This window comes from Columba livia, chromosome 2 (genome assembly GCF_036013475.1).
Source record: "Columba livia isolate bColLiv1 breed racing homer chromosome 2, bColLiv1.pat.W.v2, whole genome shotgun sequence".
Classification (NCBI taxonomy): domain Eukaryota; kingdom Metazoa; phylum Chordata; class Aves; order Columbiformes; family Columbidae; genus Columba; species Columba livia.
In genome coordinates, this window is record NC_088603.1 from 103,854,281 (window position 1) to 103,877,206 (window position 22,926).

Below are 22,926 nucleotides of genomic sequence, written 5' to 3' on the forward strand. Positions count from 1 at the left end.
GAATGACTCAGAATTATGATGCAGTGTTCAGACTACAAAAGGAGTTTGCAGAGAACAGTTCCTTCACACAAAGCAGAAGTTTTCTAATATCTACTTTTATCCTGAAATATCTGGGGATGATGTTGAAGCATGGGAGATACTGATCTGGGATCCTGATGACAATAGCAGAATGGAGCATCAGACAAAGCAGACATTAGTTTTGGTACAACCTTAGGCAGTATATTTTACTTAGATTTCTATGCTTCTATGCAATTCTTTGAGCTTTTTGTCCCCTTGATGGCTATTAACATTTCCATAAAACACCCATTTTATGTATCGAAAATGTTCAATCTGAATTTTGATCAGCCTTGTATATGAATGGATTTCTGTTTACTGTTCATACTGTGTGATACAGGATTAGACCTAACAGGAGAATGCAATGCCGTATTTTCTAGGGGGTTTATGACAGATCTTTTGAAGAAAGGTACTTATTTTTTCCACAATGTATAAACACTTCAGATTTCTGTATAGATATCACATACTATTTCTACAAGATTATACTCTTCTTGAACTTTTTAGTGAACTGGAGACAGTCTAACCTTCAATGATTTATGAACTGATGGGACTGTTGCCTTAAATATTCTGTTGTTTGTACCTATAAACACATAAAATACTGCTTTGTCTTGGACCTTTTAGTTACTTGTGAATGCTGCTCTGAAATGGCCCTTATAGCACATTATATCATGAGAAGGTCACACTGTAACTCAGCTCCTGTGATTTGCTCTCTACTTCTCAAGAGCTCTAAATTGTCTCCAGATCACAGGAAAGGAAATCCTGCAACAGAAAATCATTTTGGGCTCAGATGCATTGCAACCAGATCCCGAGCAGGAGCTTCCTGCACACTGTTCCCATTACTCTTCCTTCAAAGCATCGGGACTGATTTTTCAAACTGATGACTGCGTGATACCTCTTACATAAGCCATAGTTTGAGTCAGGAAAGTTTAAGGACAAAACTCTGTATTCAAGGTTGTCTAGGAAAGGAAATTCAGCACACAGTAGCCAACCCTGGACCTGTACCACTGCAGGTAGACTGATCAGCATGTGGTCTGGGAGCAAAGTAAGAGCAGATGCAATTCATGGCGCATTTATGGGCTATGAAGAAGTCCAGATATTTAATAATAGAAAGTGTATTAAATACTTTTCAAAAGTTATTTTGCAAGAGGAAGACTTGCTTAAGATGCTTATGAAAGAGTATTTTTTTTTTCTTTTTACCTTGTGTGAGTTTCTTTTTGTACACAAATGCTACGTTACATAAATGTTAAGAAGACAAATGGCAGAGATCCAGAGAAACAGATCTTTGCATAGTGCAATTGTTTTCCTACTGCTAAGGTAGAAAATCAATAGTGCACCAAATTTGCTTTGTTCTTGAATCACTAAGGGCTTTGGTTCCAGATGGGTACATAAAAGAATTAGTTACCCCACTTGCATGTATATATTAGAAAGAAAAAAACAAAAAAACAGATAAACAAGTCAGTGCTTTAAAGTATGTTTATTTTAAAATATTTTATTTATTTTATACATAACACAGATCAAAGCTAATCTAACCCAGGAAACTTTAATTTTCTATCAGGAATCTCTGTCTATTCAGTAGTGGCATATAATTTGGTATATTTGTTTTGAAGCACGATTTTTTCTGTTACTGTTATACAGCCTAAAATTTAATGTATTTATAGTAGGGACATAGAGAAAGCTATCCTTAACTTTTGCCAGTGTTTCTATAAATATTGTCTCCAATAAATATGCCAGTAGACAGACAGACAGAGAATGTATTAAAAAGGCTAGACTGCTGGAAAGCTGAAACCTGATTTCAAATTCATTAGTCTGTATCAAAATTGTTAAAAATGTCTAAAAATTTTTATTACTTAAGTCACTTCATCACCGATCTGAAACACCTTACTGCATTTGGATCATCAGAATTCATACAGCTGATCTTTAATGAACAAGCTGGTATACTGTCTTAAACTGGCAACTCTACTGAGGTGACCAACATTTCCAATCACTGTCAGAAGCTTTGACTCTGATACAAATGTTTCAGAATAGGAAAAATGGTCTAAATGTCTGTTTGTGAATATTTTGCACTTAAAAATGCTTTCTGGTAGAAAATAAAATTTTCTATGAAAATCAGCAATCTAATAAACAGGAGTTCAATAGTGAATAGCAAAATATGTTAGGAAGGGAAATTATAGTTATAATCTTTACAGCAAATAAAGTTTTCTGGGATTTTTATTATTAATTTTATCTGTGATCTGACCTAGTTTTCATTTATGTCAATGATAATAATTAGTCTAATTCAAAACGGGTTGTTCTTTGAGCAGGCAGTATTTGGACCTCTACCTAATCAACTGGCAAGCAGATGTTTATTTGTGGAAAAAGAATTAATCTAGATCATTTTACAAACACAGAGGCATTTCAATTAATTCTCCTAGGTGAAACCAGTGTCTTAGCAACAGTTTTGGAAAGAGAATCTGTTTTGCTATGATAACTCTTTTCTTCTAACGCAAGTGGTGAATTCACAGCACACAGAGTCCAACTATTCTATGGTGTATACATAGTATTGTAACACAGGAAGCATAATTCCCTATCTGTCTGAAGAAGGTGAATGCTATAAAATATGGTATTTCCTATTAGAGCAGCAATAAATATAGAAATGCACACCATGGCTTAGCAAATCAAACCCTCTGCACTGGCAGGTAAACCTATAGGCAAGTTCCCTTGGACCTCACAGGACCTTATTCTACATTCCTTGAGCCAAAGCCCACTCTAATATCTTCAAACATATGTAAGATTTGTAGCAAAAGACCAAAACCCACAATTATAACAGACATCAAGGGGGTACCGAAGGAATCGTCAGTGTCCTAGGTCCCTTCCCACAGGTGATGCAGTGAGCAGACCACATGTAAAAGAGAAGGAAGCATTACATGAAAGGCCTTCTTTTCTCCACTTGTATCTGAATTCTAAGACAAACAAGGCAAACCAGAATGGTAGGTGGTGTTGCCTTTACCACCAAACACAGCATTTCTTATAGCCATTTGGCAAAAAAAGCGTTCAGAAAGTATACAGAGAAATACTAGTTACTTTTGAAACAAAAGGTTTGAGTCTCTACAGTCCTCCCATTTGCAAGCCTGAGGACTGTGCCCATTCTTCTCTTGATTGTCATTGACTCATTTTGCATTCTTCATACTCTGCAATGCCTTTAGACAGACAATGAATGGCACGTAGTTGTGAATGAGTGCTACTTTGATGAAAGAGGGAGGTGGGGCATACCAGATATCTTGATGCAGAAAATTGTCCCATATGATTAAAACAATTTCAAGCTACAGTTAGAAATCAAACTTTGCAGAACATAACACAGTTTTTGGGGTGGGCAAGAAAGAGATAGAGGTCTGACTTCCCCACAGTTTCACTATTTATCTGCAGTTTGAGAGCAAGGCTATCTGCCTCTGACCTGGAGCAGGTGGATTTCCATGTCAAGACTTAAAAAGGATGTTATCTGTGTCAGTGTCTTTGCATTTCTCCACTTTTTTTTTCTTTTTTTTTTTTTTTTTCTGTTTTGGTTTCAGTTTTTGGAAGCATTTTTCCAATTAAAAATTATTGCTATTGTAACATAGCTGCCATTCTTGCCAGTGCTTCTGGTAGTGCTTCTCAGCACTCTTACATGCGGGCTCTAGGAATATTTCTTGAAGCAAATTTGGTGGAGGAATGTGGCTCCTATCTAAGGAGAGTGCAGACCTTTTTGCATCACAGCAGTAGCAAGGACAACAACCTGGGAACTACTTCTGCATCTTTTCCCACTGAAATATAAATGTCATTCTCTTACAGAGATTTGGTCTGTACTGTTGTTCTGAGCTAATGAAATCAGATGCACACCCTGAGATCATACGTCTTTATTCATACACTAGTGGCAAAAATAGAAATACAGTTACAATTGAACTACCACTAACATAATCTGCCCAACAAATGATCTTCCTACTTGCACTCTCTATTGCATGTTTCTCATTACATGTGATTTGTTATACAGCAAAGATGAGTACAGTTTAGGTTTCCATTCAGGCTCCACACTACTACTTCCAAGGAGAGAAAAGGTTATTGTCCAATTGGTAATGAGGAGAGACCTCACATTTTATTGTGTGTGTTTTGGTCATCATTTGCTTCTCTCAAAGCTCTGGTACAACATCCTCAAAATATATTTACACAGAAATCCCTATTATTACACATAATACTTTAGCATGTCTTAAAGTCTAGCATTTGCAAAAGAATAATTGGAAAAAACAGCCTTAGTTAGAAAAAATGATGACACATGCAGAAAGGCAGACAAATGCCATGGGAAGGTGAGGATCAGGGAACACTGAAGTTTAGGTGAAGGAAGAAAAGGACCTAGGAAGAGGACAGTAAGAGTCTTCCTTAGAGATCAGAGCAGTAGGAGGGAGGAATGTTTAGGGGAGGGAAATGCCCCTGATTCCAACATACATATCTTCCCACAGATTTTGAATCCCACTTCTTCCTGAAACTCTAAATGCTCATTGAGGTACCCCAGATTCCTCAGACACACCTCAGACAGTTCTTTTCTCTTACACCTCATCCTTCTGCTTTGCCATTGCTGACAAATCCATCCTACTTTAATATTAATTTTAATAACATGGAAAGAATTGGATGAAGGAACATAAATTACAGACAGAATTATCTAATAATGATCCAGAGAATAAAGCTATGGGGAATGCCATGTTAAATCTGATTTTAACATTTGGCTAAATGGCTTTCTTAATAAAGATTGCAGGTTTTCATGAACACCTCACCTTTTCTCATTTTCCAGAAAGAAATGCATGAAATACCGTGGAAGTGACCAGTCTAGGGAGCAAGAGAACTTGATTAATAAGCAAGCAATGCAGTGATTAAAAGTATTGGGAAAAGGGAATTGGAGACGTTTAGAGACAAATCAGGATGCTGGACCTGGACTTACAGACAAAAAAGTGAAAAATAGGTATGTATTAGTGCTTATTGAGCTCACATGTCATTAAAGATAAGAAAAGGAATGTATTTATTTTTTTTAACTGATAAAAGCTGAGAATTGGCTGAAGATCACCTGGTACATGTATGTAGAACAGTGTTGGGCATGTGCATGTTACGAAATCATAAGATGGGGACTGGGCAACTCAAAACGCACACATAAGAATCGACATGTGTATGAGTACACCTTCAGCGATTGTGGCTGAAACATGGGCACAGCTAATAAAATTGTAAGACAAATACTTTACCCTTATAAAAATGAAATGATAGGAAAATATTTTTGTCTGATACTGAGAAATAGAAAAATGTTTTTACTATAGATATGGGAACTCCATTACTTTGTGGATAGTGAAAAAAATATCCTGTAATTAAAAATACATTTTAAATTAAATTTTTAATTGAACAACAGAGACTTCATGCATATATCATGTATCCAACTTAAAGAAGGCAGCTGATTTAGCCATCAATTATTCAGCACAAATAGCAAAATTATTTGTGAAATGGAAATTATATAATGTTATGAAATATCATAAAATTGAAGGAATTCAAACCACAGGACAACGACAGACCAAATTATAATGCAGAGGGAAAAGTCTAAGAAGCTGGAGTACTTATTTCCCTATGTTGAAAATATGTCAGGAAGATCTACTAAAAGACTCAGTACATACAGTGATGGAGGATGCAGAAATTTCCAGTGAAAAGGAAGATATTTGTAGTATGTTTGTGATGACTCTCAAGGTATATGTCCTAGGAAAGTAAGCTGGCATTCATTCAATTGTCATAATTGTAACTGGATGTGTTCAGGCTGTCAGTAAGAAAGATGTGAACAAGAGAAGTGATCACTTATTTTGTATAGCAATTCAAACACAGCAGTACCACTCACTGCTAAGTAATAAGACAATATTTAATTGCCATACAAAACCACAATATTCTCAGTGCGAGGGAAAAAGAAAAACAATAGTAATTAAAGTTTGCAATGTGGTGCCTCAGAAGACAATTCAGGTGTGAATAATAAAATGCCAGCAACTTTTAATAGGGACAAATCTTATAGTGAAGAAGGAATTAATTTCTGCACTCTCTAGGATGCCTAATCACCTAATCTCCATTAGGATCACAAGGGACATCTACTCAGACATGCAGATATAAGCCATTGGAAGGAAGAGGGAGCTGCTGTGTGCACCCAAGTGACTGCAATACTTTTCCAAGAGTCCAACAGAACTGTGACGTTAGATACAGATGAGGAAAGCCATGATTTCTTGCAGGCCCATCAGGTAGGTAGCTGTCAGTCAAACAACTCTATATAGAAGAAAGTCAAATTTATGGAAAAGAAGCTACAGTATAGTTACAAGCAAAGAACCAAAAAGAATAAGCTTCAGTTGTCATATTTTGAATATTTTTTCCTTGAAATATCAAAAATAAATTACATTGGAGGTTACATTCTTTTACAAGAAATTACATGATCTGCAAGTAAAAGTCAAGATTCTATTTAATGATTTTTCAGACAGAATGTGATGAATGTGTTCACCATATCTGAAGAAGCATGCTGGACAATCAGATGTGCAGGGACTGTTCAGAAATTTTTGTCTTCAATGAAAAGTCTTCAATGACAGGAGACTGTAATATCACAAGATTTTAGCTGATCTTGGAAAAAAACTTTTCCCTTCAGCTTTAAGAACTACCAGAGCTGTGGCAGTGGTTCAAGACCAGTGTATTGAAGATTAATTAGGAAGTAGATAACACACAGACTTAAACTTTGGCTCCTGGATATTGGGACATATTTGTACAAAACAAACAAACAAACAAAAAAAAACCAAAAAAACAAGCAACCAACCAACCAAAAAAACAAAAAAACAAAAGAACAAGTTTTTTGTAACAAAGCAGGTAGCAACCAGTCAGAAACATGGAAGCTGGCATATATGTTGCAGTAGTGAATATTTTGCAGAAAAACATAAAATAGGCTACTGTCCACACAGACAGAAAAATATTTGAAATTTTAAAATTTCATAACATCTAATAATACAGGTTCAGTTTCCCTAGTGTGAAATTCTGTCTTACTAACAACTAGTAGATTAAGAATAAAACACTAACAACTAATTCAAGCTATTTGTATATTGACTGTAAATTGATAGGAGAAAGGACAGATCTTCTTGAAATGCATGATTCTTGTAATTTTTGAACATCTAATGCTGCTCTGAGACCAAGATAAGAAAACAGAAGTTGCTTTTGAAGAGCTTCATGTCCACTTTATACTGGTGTTGAAAGGAGAGCAATCAGATCAGCCCTGAAATCCACAAAAAGGGCTGGTGTGAATAACACCAGCTATGTTTTTTCCAGGAAAAGGAACAACTATGAGAGAAACACTACAAACTTTTCCATCTCTGCCATTCTAGGGGAACATGACCCAAGGAACCTGCAAGGCTTTGTTACTTACCTAAGATAAGCACAGAGTGAAAATTTGTGCTTTACAAGTATCCAGGTATCTTTCTACAAGTAATTACCTTAGAAAAGGAGTATGTGGTTCATATTTTAAGCATTTTTCCATCATCTTTCTTCATTCTTTACAAAGAATCAGTTGAAAGGCATGCATGACTTAGAATTTCATTGCAAATATTTAATGTTGGTATCTTTTGCAGATACAGATTTTCTATAGAAACACCTCAATATTTTTTTAGTATACATACGTGTGTGTTTCTATAACTGGAGTGATGATACAAACTGTTAGAGAAATACAGGCTCAGAAATCATGCTTGAGGAATGGGTAGTTTCAGAGCAATAGATAACACTACATGAGACCTCAGAAATCATTGTTCAGTGAGCCAGGATAAATGTATAATTTGCTGTGGGTTCTAACTGCTGTTTTAACTATGAAAAGGTCTCATTTCTGTTAGTGAAGGAGAAAGTGCAGGCAAGGTACAGGTATTTCTGGACTAGACTCTCTTTCTAATGAGAAACTAAAACTTTCATGACTCCTTGACTAATAAGCAGCCCTGGCTGTATATTAATAACCTTTATTTCTCAGAAGAAAATCTAATTCTTCATGGAAGACTGGCCATTTTGAAAATGCACATGACAGATTTTCTATCTATACTCCAGCTGACTTTCATTGTAATGGGTAAAATAAATGACATTGAAATTTATAACTTGCTGCTTAGCAAGGAAAACAACCAGATCACATCTTCACATTGCACATGGAACAGCCTAATTTCAAATTCATTAAGTTAATTTGCAAAAATTACAAATTTGAATGTTTGTAAAAATGGTGGCAAGATTTCCACAAAAAGTGTTCATTGTTATTCAAAATAATTGAACAGTTTACTATTTCACTTACTTTGCAGCACAGAAACCAATTTCAGAAGAATGTTTTCACAGTAATTGTGAGTTGTGATAGGGAAAATAATTGCCATAGAAAGGAGTTACTTTAGAATTAAACCCTGAAAATAAGCAATTTGATCTGCTGAGTAACTTCATGTGGTCAGAGAATTGACTGCAATATTTTCAGTGAAGAAAATGCTCCAATCTTGCTGATACTATTATTGTACATTGGGTTTTCTGAATCGTAACCTCAGACTCCAAAGTGATGGATGCCACCTCCATTGTTCTATAATGCCCCATGTCATGCTGCTTATACACCCATAACAGGGTTCTGTTAGTACAGACTTCAAAAGTACTTCTTTTTTTCAGAGCTGGAATTAAAGTGATAAAGTAACTTTTTGGGAGCAAGAACTAATTTGAGATATACAGATATACTGAGTACTTTTAGGACTAAAATCTCATGAGCCACCAAAAAGGAACAGAATTACATGGATAATATCTGTGCAGAAAGAGTTTCCAAAACCATTATACTTATTAATTGCTGTGAATTCCAAGGACTTCTCTTTTTTCGTATGCATAAATCGTCAATTTACTTGCAATGATGGTATGTTTTATGTTTGGTGTTTTCCCAACCTCATTCATTATGTCATTTACTTAAAGGTGTCTTAGATGTGACAGCAACTGAATGTGAATGTAACCTGTTAACAACATTCATTCATGTCCCTTCCTTTCAAGAAGACTGAGCCATAATTTGACATCATGAGCAAGGTATTCTCACAGCCTGTATAAATGCTGTTTTTTAAAACATGTGCTTTTAAACTGGATCTGCTTATCTTCTTGTAGTCTGGTGGAGTTACTAGTTTTAGATTCTTTCCTAAAGATAACACTCTCACTTTGGTAATATAGGTTTGAAAAGGAGGACCTTTTAATTTTGAAAAGTTCTGTATCATCTTCTCTAATCTATGCAATATATCTGACCAGTGATTTTTTTCCCATTCCTATCATAACTGCCTAAACAGCTACATGTTTTTTTTCAAGTGTGTAGTGCATCTAACAGGAATAATTTTTTAGCCTTGTTTTATTTCCAACTTCATACATTTACACTTTCAGTTTCACTTCTTTGCTCTTCAGGTCAGAGTATGCTTTTGACTAAATCCTTTTTTTATGATTTCTTCTCTATATCTGAGGCTTTCTGTTGAACTGGAATAGCAGGCACAAGCTAAAGAAAATCCCAAACCAAGCATTTCTTCTATGCCTTTTTTTTTTTTTTTTAATCCTCATTTTTTTTTCTCTTTTATTAATTTCTCTTTGATTATTGGATACATACTTTATTGGCATCTTCTCTCTTTTTCTCCTCTCTCTAGCATGTTCCTCATCCCTTTTTTTTTTTTTTAACCTAATATAAAGGCTTCATTTAGGATCTTTACAGCTTGTTCATAGACTGCTTTTCTGCCATGACATCTCCAACATTCTTGCATCTCCAGTCTCTCTTAGAAGCCTCAAACCAGTCTCTAAAGCTCTTTTCTTTTTCCCGTCGATCCTTTTTAATTCTTTCCTATTAATTTACTAAATCATTTTACTTTCTATTTTAGCTTTACATTTTTAGTTTCTAATTTAATTATCTATAACCTTTGCTATTCATTGACATTCAGTTTTGTGCTGTCTCTAGAACACTTGTTTTGGTGGAGTTTTTGCTTGTTTTATTTTCAAGGCTCGCTCAAGAATTCTTAGAAAGGAAAGGGAAATTTAACGGTAAGGATGAAACAAGTTTGTGTCTAAGTAGCAAAATTAAGACTTTCATTGACACCTCCTTTAAGGAACAGAGAAAATCAAGGTTAACAAAGGTCCTCAAGGTGAGTAACAAGTGGCCCTAACACCTCTGCTCTATCTCAACACCATCACATACCCATCTGTGTCCTTTTGCCAGTCATTAGTACATACCCTGTGGGCTTGTCAAGACAACATATTTCTCTTCTCTGGGAGAATGAAGGGAGAGTATAGCTGACTTGCATCACCCGCTTCATTGCTGGAATGGTATATCACCTCTCTGTTTCTCAGCCTGAAGCAGGCTACTGACCTCTGCCTGAGACCTGCCCAGTCTCACCTATCTGAGCTGTCTGGGAAGGGCAGCAGCAGGAGGGTCAGTCCTACCACCAGTGCTGAGTTGGTGTAAGCTGGGTTCAGATTCACAACTTTGGTTCCTTCTTGATCTGATACCTTTGAACTTTTCAGTCATTTACTTCCTAGGTATCCAAACTATCTTTGTTAAGCTGGCTTTCTCCCACCAATTCCAGTGAAGCTGTCACTTCACATAATCCTGTCATTACTATACCAGAATTGACGTCTGCACATACAAACATCCTAAAGTTTTTCCGCAGTCTCTATTCCTATTATTCCACAATCATAAGGTTTTTATGTTGTGCTTCAATATGTTTCTCTAAGTATCCTTTGCCAACTTTTTTCTTCTGTGTGACCGTTTTTTTTTTCTCCTTGCCAAGAAACCTCTCAGCAGCATTTGTTTTTCCCAAACCTACTAAAGTAGCAGAATTTCTATAATTTTAAGGCAATATTCTTCTATGCGATAAAACTGGACAGAGGGCTTGCTCTGTATTTCTGTAGTGCAGTTTACATTTATGGCTGTTTCCCTGATTTTTAAGGAAGAACCTGGTCTTAAAATGTAACCTTCTTTTAAGAAGCCTTCCTTAATGTAGCCCTCTTATCTTATTTATGTTTTTTTACTGAGAACACTGTTAAATGAGATACCATTCACACATAAAATAATGGTAATAAAATATTATTCTAATAGAAAAGTCAATAGAACTTCAGTATTTAAAAGGGCCTTATAAGAAAGATGTGGAAAGACTTTGTAGCAGGACTCATTACAACAGGACAAGGGGTAATGGTTTTAAACTAAAAGAGAGGAGATTCAGACTAGGCATGAGGAAGAAATTTTTTCCCATGAAGGTGCTGAAACACTGGCACAGGTTGCCCAGAGAGGTGGTAGATGCCTTATTCCTGGAAACATTTGAGGCCAGGCTGGACGGGGCTCTGAGCAACTGGATCTAATTTAAGATGTCCCTGCTCATTGCATGGGTGTTGGACTACATGACATTTAAAGGTCCCTTCCAATCCAAACTATGATTCTATGATTCTATGATTCTAGTATTCAAGTTTGTACTTAAAGGTATTGGCTGTCCATAGAATAACAGTTTTCAGTGCTTCACAGACACTTTAAGAAAATTTGGTGAATTAGAGCATTTACAATAAAATCTTGTAATGGTTCCTACTTCAGTGGAGCTGCCTTGTTCCATGTAAGCACAGACCTCTGTCCGTGCAGAAGTGATTTTTAGAGAAGGACCTGAATATCCAAAACAGAAATGAAGAAACAGAGTTGAGAAAGACCTTAAAGAATATAACAAAATAATGAAAGAGCAATATTAGAAAGGACTGAATTCCATATACAGCTCATATCCCCTCTTCTTAATTTTATTTTTATGTTTTTCCCCACCCAGACTTCTCTAAAGTCCCATAAGCCCTGGAGTGCCATCTTCCACTCCCAGAAAATGACACCATCTTCTGATTCCAGCATTGCTTTTTGCCCTACTCTTACTTTGTTCATTCATTCTGTGTCGTTCTGAAAGTTAGTTCCAGCAAAGCTAAGGGATGCAGTTCTTTCTTTCTTTCAGCTAATCAATTGCAGGAAACACTTACAGAGCTGAGTTAACTCCAATCCAGAAAGAAATGGAGAAAGGAGTATTCCGGAAGGATTATCTGATTTTTTATATTTTTATATATATATATATATATATATATATATATGTATCTGGAGTACTGGCAACAAATAATATTGAAAATAGTATAGCCAGGGATTTCTGTCAATACCATATTATTTTAGTAAGATCAAAACCTATGAAGTAACCAGTCAAATCTAGCCTTCCTATTTATTTTCTCCTCTCTCCACTTCATTTTTACTAAGTTCAGTCACATCTCTTTTGTATTTGGGAAAACGTTTAACCCAGAGGACTTATCTACTCTACACAAACAGCACTTTCTTTTTTTTTTTTTTTTTTTCCATGAAATTGATTTTATAATTAGGAGAATTACAATAATTGAGCATGTCTCTGTGTGCTTTCACGATAGTTCTCTGTATCAACTCTAGAACCAAAATTAAAATCTAGTTTATATACTATTAATCTTTCTAATTAGACATTCATTAATATTCCAAAGTCATTATCCAACACTTTAACCATTTTGACATCAATTAGATTTATAATCACATAAAGCCTATGGCATCCTGTACCTTTCATAGTCAATCTTCATCTCAGATTGTGTGAGCAAATGGGAAACAAGACACTATACAGTCTGTAATACCACTGATATAAGAAGGAGCATACTGCGTTCTAAAGCACGGAAATTATGTTTTAATTAAGATAAAACATTAATAGCTTCCTCTTTTTGGATTTGATAGTGTTAATACATAAATTTCATTGCTGTCCTTGACAAATGAAATATGATAATAGATTTTCTTGTAGACCAATTAGCATTTAACAACAATTAAATGAAAAAGATATGTAATGATCCTGATGGAATGAAAATCATTGTCACAGGCAATTCATGGGAGGAAATTATATATGCCAGTCTGAACATGTTGAGGAGAATTCTCATCTCCCCTCCCACTTGCCCAAACTTATTTTAATGTCAGTCAAATGCTTATTTTGTTAGTGATTGGCATAATTTCACAAATTCCATATCATTCAAAAAGATTTCAGGCACAGCGGAGAGGCAATCATTTTTTGCCAAAGTGCAGTTGTTTTCCATAGAATAGGCAGATAATTAGGCAGGGTAAGAAATTCCTTTTTTTTTTTTTTTTCTTTCTTTCTTTGTTTTTGATTTTTTTTTTCTCCTGAGATAATGAATCATGTAATATTTTTATTTATCACCTGTCCCCTACTTAGTGATGACAAAACACAAAGCACCCACCTAAAACTGGAATAGTTCTACTGTAGTGTTATTGTGCTCATTATGTATAGAAACATTTTTCTTGTTAATATACATGTAATAAAAATGTTTCATAGAAATGGAGGTCATTTGTAAGACAAGAGATTTGCTGTGTCTGCTAATTACTCTAGGCAGGTCATGTATGTGTCTATTTGGCAGGAGTAAAAGTTAGGTCATTGTGAAGAGCTCAGGAAGTTCAAGCCCTGTTTTATTTGCATTTAATGTCTGCTAAACATTTATAGGATTGAATTGATAAACATTCACTTCCTTCTTGTTCACACCACAGCTCATAATGACATTTACAGTAGCTAAAAGGTCACTTGATTTCTCTTCATGTTTTGGAGAGAAAAAGGTAGAATTATTAGGTAAAGTACTTCCAGAGATGAGAAAGTAAGAACTGTCTAGAGCATAAATAACAAATAAACTCTGCCAGTGACCTTTTGGGGATATCCTCCATGAATCATTCTAAAAATATTTTAATTATATTTTTAACAATCCTGTGGTCTTGGATCCTGGATGAAATGCTGATGAAAATGATGAGTATTTTATGTGTGCATAAACTGAGAGACTATTAAATTAACTAATTGGCCACTGGGTACCAAAATCCAAATTTTACTCCTTTATTCCAGAAGTTTTCATTGCCTTCAATGTTTTTTCCGTTTATGTTGCCCTTACTTTATTATTAATTCAATAAAAATTTGTAGGACTAGCTCTCAAGAATGTTATTAGGAATTGCAAGAATGATTCACATGCAACAGGATGAATTCATAACCTTGAAAGTCATTATCCCCAAAACAAACAAGCTGAAAACGTCTGTTAATAACAAATGTAATAATGACACACTGTGGCTCTGGAAGATATGACTAAAATTTTATGACTACTACGGAGCAAAGTTTAAAGTACTACTTTGTGTTGTTCATAGCCATATATTTAACTATCTTAAGCTGTATATTCAACAGAATATAGTCCTATTTCGCTAAGCTAAATGTTTAAGTCAGGCAAACATTCAAGTATAATTCAGGTCAAATTGTTACTGGCATGATGAAATTATAACACAATAAATTGCTGATAATTTTGTCTCGTTGTACCCTGTACGATCTTTCTGTAACACATGTGACACAAATGTACTGGATATAAGGCATCACTAGACTGCCAGGCCAAATGCTACATTTAGATTTTATTATTATACAAATCAAGGAAAAAGGTTCTTATAAAAAATCCAAACAACTGCATTATCTATTTTAACAACATTGTCATATTGTAAAGATTAAATTCTATTAATGTTTGGTTAGGAACTATTACGCATTTGTTGATAGAGGCATATTTCCTCAAGTACAGCAATTAAAAAATGCATTAATATGCCCAGAAATAGCCTTTATATATATATATATACATATATATATATATACATTTTTTTTTTTTTTTTTTTTAAACAGAAGTCTCAAAGTAAAGCTAAGTTCCAATATTTTCTAGTTGCTGGAGAAATTCTTGTTTTCTATTGCAGATAAGCAAAGATGACATTTGAAGGATAGAGTATGTTGAGATGGAAACAAATTAAGTGCAAGGAATGCTATTTTGCTAAAGGATACTGCTTTTAGTGAGAAAAAATGAAAGTTCAAATCTTTTATGAGCAGATAACAGCACAGTCGGAGATTCAACGATGGTAGAGATCATTCTGGTCACTGCAGTAGTATAAACTGTGGTGACATAAAAAGACTGAGGCATAAAACGTTCATCAGACTAGTAAGTCCATCAGGCTGCAGTAATTTCCGTGTTTTCTTTCTCCAGTATTTATTGCACCTTGACAATCATCTGAAATCTCCTGGGGATATAAGACACTGACCAAAACATTTATTAGATCATTTATTTTTACATATATGTATGTATGTGTGTACATATGTATATTCTTTCCACATTAAAAAAGGACATGTGAAAGCATAAAGGTCAAACTTAATTGCTCTGGTAATTAATGACTTCCTAAAAGCTGGGCTGTAAAATGGGCATTATCACAACTGTTTCATTAACTGCTGGATTTATAATATTCAAGCTGGAATGAAAAACGCAGAAACAAAGCCTGAATCTTTTGACTTAAGAAGAAAGTGCAAGTCCTTCTCAGAAGGGCTGAGTGAGATGCAGACCTATTAAAGGAAAAGTGAACTAATTATCTGTCCTGCAAAACTGGTTTCTGTACTCTGGAGAATGTTCTGTGTGAACAACTTAGCCTGCACAGAGACTGCTAGTCCACTCTCTGTGGGATCTGGTGTGAAGAGTAAATAATCTGCTGAATGAACAATTTAAACATATACTGTATTTATTTTTTTGGCTTAGTATACAGGAAGTAGCCATTTCTTAACTACTCGACTGCTTGTTCATAACAACAGCATTTGAAATACTTGCCTCTAGTTTGGTTGATTCTCAAAAAACAATTATGGTTGCATCTGTGAAGAAAGAAACGTTTATATCAGAAAATGTTCAAAGAAACATAAATGCATCCAGAATGGAAAAGGAGATGTATGAATTTTTTTACAATAGGATTATATTTATAGCAAGATGCCCTTAATTTAAAATCTGGGGCTTTATCTGTTGTACTAATTTTAATACCTATTATTCAGTCATAATTTGTCTATCCCACTGTTACCAACAGTGCAAATAGAGCTTCAGGCTTTTTAATATAATGTCACATAGATGGAGTGAGCAGCATTTATATCAGCAAGACTATTAACAATGGGACAAATATAGTGTTGAGAAAGAGTACTAATTTTCTTATCACTTTGGCAATGTCAGTGACTAATACTTTGAGACAAATTCAATTATCAGTTCTAAACTGAAATCCACTGAAAGGACATATTGAAAATTAGAGTTGAAAATCTGAAAAAAAAAAATTAAATCCTTCTTTATAACTAAACAGGAAAGTGACTACTCTTTAACAAAATTATTCATAATATTTTTCTCATAATTTATTACTCCAAGAGCAGCAGCTGAGGTTAAATACATTTATATTGTGTACTAGAAGTATAGCATTTTTCCCCCTCTTCTGAAGAAGTCAGTTAATATTTTTTAACCTTAATAGAGTTAGATTTGACATTCTTGTTGTCATTTATTGGCATTGTAGATCAAATCTAAAATGGATTTAACAGAATTTTAATTCTAGCAGGGAAAATGATCATTGCAATGTTGATCAGTCTCACTTATTTATTTGTTAATTCTTGCCTGCACAAAAACCTTTATGAGAAAATAAGGAAAGTTACATCTTTCTAACTTTTAGTGTTTAAAAACACATTAAGTTTTTTTTTTTAATTAATTTTTGAGATTTTACTGAGTTTTACAATTGATACTGTTATAGTTAAAAATGATAGTATTCGTATAACTGGACCAGCTGGTCTGACCTAGATATTTAGAATGTTTGGGAGTGCTTAGAAAATGCAGTTTTGATGGGTATTTCCTAATATGATGGTGACTTGCCAGCTTGATCCTGGAGGAATGCTTACTACCCCATGTGGTGTTTCAGGCACAGTCTTCTAGCAACAACTTGAAAAATAATAACTAGATATAGACTTCTCTTTTACTTTCAGCTCTGCAATATTTTTTATTTACTCTTATCACAGTCTGGTGCAGTGGGCAAATGTTTCTATTCTATTGACAGGAAAGCATGACATTGCTGATTTCCTGTGAGCTGGTGGCTGGAAAACAGCAATCATGTCTTATTTTCAGTGGTCCATCTTTTTGAAATTTTCACCATATCAAGAAGACCTATAAGTAACCTGCAGAAGACGTTTGTCTCTGGGACACCAATTTAAGACCTGTGCTCGTCTAATACAGAGCAAGGCTTTGAACTTTGAACCCAGATTTCAGCCAATTACTCTTAATTACAAAGGCAAAAAAAGAAGCAAGTAGAGGGGAAAGAGATGATAGATTAATTTTGTAAGTTTCTTTCATATCTGAGAAAACAATCCAAAGAAACTACTATCAAAAATAGTGTCTTTTGAAAATCTATGCTACAAAACAGAATACATCAATGGAAACTTATAGTGTTAAAAGAATTTTAACATCTCTGTTTAAATTATTTCAGTGCTTTAGCTATGTGATTTGATGTGGTATTTCATGATAAATTTTATGCAACAAAAGTACCTTTATCTTTTTCACTGCTGCCAAGGTTTAAACGCAAGGTGATGATAAACCATGGCAGAGGCTCTCTGTTAATCCTCCCCCCCCACCCCTCTTCACATAGGATAAGACGTGATAGGAAGGATAAGGAAGAGAGTCTTGCAAGTTAGAAAAAGCTTTTAAAAGGCTTTACTAATGCTACTAATAAATAGAGAAAATAATACAAAATTTACAAAACCAACCTTGAATCTCCCGGGGTAGCAGTTTTGCCCAATGTGAAGTTGGCGTGACTCCAGCGGCTGCAGGGCAGGCACGCGGAAGTCATGGGTGGGACTTCATAGAAAACTGGAACTGAATTCAGGAATACAGGGTCTGGAACAGGCCTCGGATCACAGGCACAGCAGGCAGGGTCCTCTCCAGATGCTGGCCATGGTTGAAGAGAGGGAGACCCTTGTGATCTCCCACTTTTATAGGGTGTATGACATGTATGGGATGCAATACTCGGTCAGTTTTAGTCACCTGTTCTGTCCATGCCTCCTTGCAAAAACGCCCTTCTTCGCTGCGGAGCTGGCATAATTTTATCAGAATTCTTGGTTGTTATAGCAATAAATCTAAATATGAGCTTCTTCTGCATTCCATTGGTCGCTCTTAGCAGTTTCAGAGCACAGTGTCCGAAAAAAAACATGCAGTTACTTAGAAGGTACTTAGAATAAATTAGCTGAAAGGAAAATTCACTAAAAGAGAAATGGTCTTGTTTTTAACAAAACCAGGACAACTGCTGAATATGTATTCAAAGGCATTTATCTAGGAAAAAGAACCAAAAATATTTCAGAAAGCAACTGATTTCTAATTATCCAAAAATTAAAATTAGAGACCTTAAAAAATATCCTTAAATTGTGCATGTGTACAGACACATATATATACACATATATATGCTAAGAATAAAAATTAACTTTGGTGCTATGTAAATTCACTTGTCCTTTACCATAAGATTAGCATACTGTGATAGAACCTTTATATGATCCTTAGTTTAATGTAATGATAACATCCTGCTGCATATCCAAAGTTAAGACTGACAGATCAGTACAAAGGAAATCAGCAGGAAATGTGACAGTTGCAAGAATGAAGATGCTGGAATCAGTAACACTGAGACTCTGGGGGAATAGTGGGATGCTCAATCCCAGAGTGATATCCCCTAGTCCGGACTAAGCTTGGCATACAAGTAAAAACCAAACTTGAAACGTACAATTCTGGGTAACAAGGGGGAAGAAGGACACTAGGCTTATCTGATGAGAGAGAACATGGATATTGCAATGAGGAATCTGCTAATTTCAGTATAAAAATGAAAATAAGTGGACTAAAGGAAATGTAAGACAGCTTCCTGGGGAAAGTAAAGCAGAAAGCTTATTGCTTTATGGTTTTATGCTATGTGCTACTTACTGTGAAAACAATACATCAGTAGTCTATTCAGAACCTCTCTTCTAGTCATTTTAATCACTTTTTTGTTCACAAGGTCCTCTAGGGAAAACAAAAACAGAAACAAAAGCAAAAACAAACCCAGAAAGTTAATATGCACCAGAAAATTTAACATTTGTGAAAAGAGAGTCCAATGCATTTCCTCAATTAATTAGTGGTAAAGCTGTACAGTTCCAGACTTAAGTGAAATGAAAGCAGTCAGATTTATAATATACAGGCTTTATATATATTTGAAAGAGCTTGGCCCCTGTAAAAGACAAAAATGTACAGCTAGCCATCTGCAATTTATTTTTTGTCCATTGTTACCCACTTCTGAACAGAGATTCAGAACAACAGAACAACCTTTTCTTTGCCTGGTGAGCAAAGATATTGTTCAAAATGAAGTTTTGAATATTAGTGTAGGGATCACTGCTATTCCTGTCATTAGGAAAAATTTCTTCACCGAAAGGGTTGTTGCATTGGAACAGGCTGCCCTGGGAAGTGATTGAGTCACCATGCCTGTAAGTATTTAAAAGACACATAAATATGGTGCTTAGGGACATGGTTTAGAGGTGGACTTGACAGTGCTAGGTTAATGGTTGGACTCCATGATCATAAAGGCCTTTTCCAACCTAAACAGTTGTGTGATTCTGTGATTCTATGACATCCAGGAGCGTTGAGCATTGATAAGGATCATGGCTGAAAACATTGTGACACATTCAGAGCAGGAGGCACTGCCATCTTCACATCAACGATGAGCTAACAAGCCGCAGATCAGGCTGGCTGACGGACAGGAGATGGAGGATGTGCTGGAGGGCACATAGCCCCATCTCCTGATATGCCCAGCTAGGCAAACAAAGGGGAAAAGTGGAGACCCCTTTATCATGGCCCAGGGCTTGTCGGATCTTTTGCAATCACCATTTCCTCCTGGATTTCTGCACAACACAAAAGGAGACCCTCAATGTGGCCCAGGACTTGCCCAGACTTGTCCCTATTTCGCAATCACCACTTCTGCCACCCCCCAGAATTTCCTCTACTCTGGGAGCTATAAAAGCCAACCAAAACCAGCATGCTTGGGGGGGCAATACCAGTCTCATTGAGGGAACACCAGTTTCACCAGAGCCTACCAGTCTCACCGAAGGGAATGCCAGCTCAGCCACACCAAGAGAATACCAGCACCCTGAGGACCCTCACTCTGAACCAGACTTCGGAGGATGTTGCGCTCCTGACCCTAGCATCCTCGTCATGTGACATCATCGTACAAGTCCTGTCATCCACACCGTGGGGCCGTAAGAGACTGAATCCCTCACTCTTTTCTTTCTTCCTTTCTCTCTGCTCTTTCCTTCTCTCCTTTTTTCTATACCCTAATTTCTTTGTCTCTCCTTCTATATCTCTTTCTCTCTTCGTTATACCTTAGTTTTCTTCCTTCTCTACCACTTTCTTCCTCTCTTTCCCTTTTGAACATATAAGGATAACACCATCTTTAAGCTCTGCTGTTGATTTCTGGTTAAATTTCATATCCCTCATCCCATCTGTTGGGACAGGACAAGGAGGAGTCGATGAACTTAAAGGTATTTTTCCAATCTAAATGATTCTATGATTCTATTCTATACATATTTCATGCTGTCCTTAGACAGGAACCTAAATTACGCTCTTCAGTAGTTCCATAGTTCAGACAAGAAAACCTTAAGTCTATCAGGAAACAATTTAATGAAGTAAAAGGCAGCAACACCAAGCTTTTTTACTGAAAATTGTTTTCAAATACCCCAAATTTGGAAGACATTACAAATTAAGCAATATAACCTTGTAGCGAACTAAATTTCCAGCCTATTCATCCAAAAACTTATTGGAATTCAGGCTGGCCTCCAATTTGTAGATACCCTCAGAATAGGTATGTAGCCTTGATTATTCTTGAAGATTTGATTTTATTCCACAGCATGGTTTTTCTGGTTCATTATTTGCAAACATTTTTTCATCAGCACCTTATAAATAGAAATGCAAATACTTTGATACAAATTTAGCTATCAAACATTTCTGGATCAACAATTTATCACATCAGAACTGTGAAAATGTCATCTGCAAAAGGAAAGGAGCTGTATAAAAAGGAATAATTCAGAGGGGAAGAAAACTGAATAAAACCAAAACATTAATCTCTTCAAGGAATTGTATAAACCATACAAAACACTGAATAGGAAGGGTAAACTTCAAATTTGTCCTAGAAGTGAAAGCTCAGCAGTTCTTTTAAGAAAGCACATAAGAGAGAGGTAAGTCAAGGGAATTTGTCTATTTGCATTTACATAGGCTCTTCAGAATCTGTTGTGTTTTGTAAAAGGTGGTTGCAGTAGCTGACTGACAAAATAATGAATTCTTTCTAGTTCTGCTGAACAATTTGAGGCTCTTGGGACTTTATGAGAGTGCAACATGTGTTGTAAATGGCTATAGATCTCTTACTTGATTCCTGTTTCAATGTTTTCCTTATTTCAGCTCAAAGTTAAAGTTTGTAAATGAGGAGTTGCAACTAGTTTCTGAGCGCAAACAAGTACAACAGCAAAAGAATTAAAAAAAAGGGGAGAGAGGAGAGACAGGGAAAGGCAATATATTAGTAACAAGTATATAGATTAAGTAGACTATATAGACTATACATATAGGGAGAGGAAAAAGAAGGCAAAGAGGAGAGGAGAATATAGCTGTAGGCAAACTTATATATGTAGCAGTAATTCATGAGGATAAGGGGCACTAGCTTCTGTTCTTTCAAATGAAAAATATTAAGTTCCAAACAAGTGGAAAAAAGCCCGCTAAATCATACTGTGAGCACAGTGCCGGGACCAACGCTGAATGAACTTAAAACGTACCACAGGCTGTAGGCAATACTGGTGCCCACTGTGAATCAAGCCAGTCTGCTCCTGTATAGAGATCAGTATACCAGGAAATTCTGCTTTTGTCCTTGCCATTCAGAAATTTTTCTTCAGGCAATAAGAAAGAAAATACTCTCTGTATTCCAACAATAAGAAGAAAGCCTCAAGGCCAAAATGCCATCTTTAGCCTTTTTAAACTTTCTGTGAGTCCTTTAAAAAAATAATGGGTTTTGTTTGATCTGTAGCCAAGTCATCTGACATGGTGAGTAGCACTGAGACTGGAAGCGTAGGATGTTCAGTCACAGTATCACAGTATCACAGTATCACAGTATCACAGTATCACAGTATCACAGTATCACAGTATGTTTGGGATTGGAAGGGACCTCAAAAGATCATCTAGTCCAATCCCCTTGCTGGAGCAGGAGCACCTAGGTGAGGCCGCACAGGAACATGTCCAGGTGGGTTTTGAAAGTCTCCAGAGAAGGAGACTCCACAACCTCCCTGGGCAGCCTGTTCCAGTGCTCTGTCACCCTCACCGAGAAGAAGTTTCTTCTCAAATTTAAGTGGAACCTCTTGTGTTCCAGATCCCATTACCCCTTGTCCTATCATTGTTTGCCACCAAGAAGAGCCTGGCTCCATCCTCGCGACACTCACCCTTTATGTATTTGTAAACATTAATAAGGTCACCCCCCAGTCTCCTCTTCTCCAAGCTAAAGAGACCCAGCTCCCTCAGCCTTTCTTCATAAGGGAGGTGCTCCACTCCCTTCATCATCTTGGTTGCCCTACGCTGGACCCTCTCCAGCAGTTCCCTGTCCTTCTAGAACTGAGGGGCCCAGAACTGGACACAATATTCCAGATGGGGTCTCACCAGGGCAGAGTAGAGGGGAAGGAGGACCTCTCTCGATCTGCTAACCACCCCCCTTCTCATACACCCCAGGATGCCATTGGCCTTCCTGGCCACAAGGGCACAGTACTGGCTCATGGTCATCCTGTTGTCCACCAGGACCCCCAGGTCCCTTTCCCCTACACTGCTCTCTAATATGTAATTTCCCAACCTATACTGGAACCTGGGGTTGTTCCTGCCCAGATGCAGGACTCTATACTTTCCCTTGTTAAATTTCATCAGGTTATTCCCCGCCCAACTCTCCAGCCTCTCCAG

General features: G+C 36.2%; 1 long non-coding RNA gene across 1 annotated transcript in view; it reads right to left on the minus strand.

Moving 5' to 3' along the window:
* Window positions 1-1,593: 1,593 nt before the first annotated feature.
* The window catches only part of LOC135578589 (uncharacterized), a 38,711-nt gene continuing 17,378 nt past the window's right edge, over window positions 1,594-22,926 (minus strand). Inside the window, exons 2-3 of the long non-coding RNA XR_010470411.1 lie at window positions 17,700-18,975; window positions 1,594-15,791 (exon numbers count right to left, since the gene is read on the minus strand). This is a non-coding gene — a long non-coding RNA (uncharacterized LOC135578589). The remainder of the gene's footprint in view (window positions 15,792-17,699; window positions 18,976-22,926) is intronic.